We start from the raw sequence: 1,947 nt of genomic DNA on the forward strand, positions 1-1,947 counted from the left end.
TTATTTTTTGGAGAAGTTTTTGCTATAGGGCACGTGCGCTTGCCAGACAGACAGAGACAGACAGACAGAGAGACAGAAAGTGAGAAATCACCCCCCAGGGGGGGATGGCCACGCCACAATCCCTCCTCCTCCATTCTCCTCTCGGGATCTTGGGCACGTACACACATGCGCCTGGCATGAGTTTAAGCCACCGGGTTTGGGACGCGAACTGCAGTTGACTAAGTGGGAGTCCAGTGACATAGCCATTACGCTAACTGCTGGTCCCATGTGGGCTATTGGTTTTTCATATGTGTTCTTTTTTCCATACATGTTTAAAAAAAACACTATGCTCTTCTCCATGTATACTGTATTCTGTCGTACCTCTAAGTTGTATTGTTTCTTCCTTCCAGTATCTGACAAACTCAGGATGTCCTTTAAGGCTCTATCCAAATACCGGAGAAGATTTTCTTCATTGCTTTCACTAGCGTATCCTGCTGTGGTCTGAACTGTGTTTCTTCTACAATTTGTATGTTAAAACTTAATACCCAACATGATTTTTTTTTTTATCAAAGTGAAACAGAAATGGTCATTTATTTTACTTTCTAGAAGTTGATTTTGAATGAAAATGAAATAACTAATGTCCATTAGAAATACATATTTTCTGCAGTTCTCAGCAATGTCCTTTTAATGTAAAATTTAATTATGAAGTTATTCATTAATTCACTCATTTTCAACATGCCGGTTTAGAGAAAAATATTTGCATTCCCAGGACATTTGCCAGAGTTATGTATTTTAAAGTTAAAAAGTAAAAACACTTGTTTTATCCTAGAGAAGTCACTGCTTCTGGGTTGGTGCATCACAATATGGCACAATTTCTATGAGAAGGTCTTTTCTAGGAACCAATTTCAGTGTATTGTGGTTTGTGTGAATATCTTGTACAACTGATGTCCTGAGTAGCAATTCAACATCAGAACCTATTTTCATAAGCTCTTCTATTTTCTTAGGCGAAGTCTCACTTTTATTACTTTTGAATTCTTCATTTATCTTTATTCTGGCTGCTTCTAATGCTCTGGCATCATTTTAAAAAACTTGTTGTCTGGTTCTGTGCAATGTTTTAAAGAGCTGTAAAACCTTGGTTGCCTGACCCATGGTTCTCCCCGGCGAAGCAGCCCATGAATTTTTTTTAAAGAATTATTATTGGAACCAGCAGGTGGCGTTGTGGTTAAGGTGCTGGACACTCCCACAGGGTTGACCACGGTTCGAGTCCTGGACCTGGTGGCTTGCTTTCTCACTTTCCCTCCGTCTCTTTCTCTCTGGTCAAATTAAAATGAGTGAATGAATAAAAAAAATAGTTCTTTTTTTAAAAAAGAATTATTTATTTTAATTTGATCAGAGAGAAACAGTGAGAGAGAAAGTGAGAAAGCAAGTCACCAGGTCTGGGACTTGAACCACAGTAGGCCACGTGGGAGTCCAGTGCCCTTAACCACCACAACATCTATTGGCCCCATGATGGGCTTTTTTTTTAGAGAGACTTTTTTCTATAGGGTGTGTGTGCTCACATGCCTGAGAGACAGAGAGAGACAGAAAGTGATAAATCGCCCCTTGGTGGGGATGGCCACACCACAGTCTCTTCTCCATTCTCCTCTCAGGATCTTGGGCACGCACACACAAGTGCCTAGTGTGAGTTTTAAGTCTCTGGGTCTGGGACTCAAACTGTAGTCAACTATGTGGGAGTCCAGTGATGTAACCGTTACGCCATCTGCTGGTACCAATACCCAACATGATGGTTTTAGGACATGGCCCTTTGGGAAGTGATTAGGTCACAAGGGCTCTGCCCTTATAAAAGAGGCCCCAGACAACTGTCTTGCCTGCTTTTAACATATAGGGATACAGCTAGAAGGCACCAGCTATGAACCAGAAAGTGGGTCCTCACCAGACACTGAATCTGCCAGCATCTTCACCTTGAAT

General features: G+C 41.3%; 1 pseudogene; it reads right to left on the reverse strand.

Annotated features, from left to right (window-relative positions):
- Positions 1–722: 722 nt before the first annotated feature.
- Positions 723–1,144, reverse strand: LOC102482600 (complex III assembly factor LYRM7-like; annotated as a pseudogene).
- Between the last annotated feature and the right edge of the window lie 803 nt (positions 1,145–1,947).

Source organism: Tupaia chinensis, unplaced genomic scaffold (genome assembly GCF_000334495.1).
Source record: "Tupaia chinensis unplaced genomic scaffold, TupChi_1.0 Scaffold000126_2, whole genome shotgun sequence".
Lineage (NCBI taxonomy): Eukaryota > Metazoa > Chordata > Mammalia > Scandentia > Tupaiidae > Tupaia > Tupaia belangeri.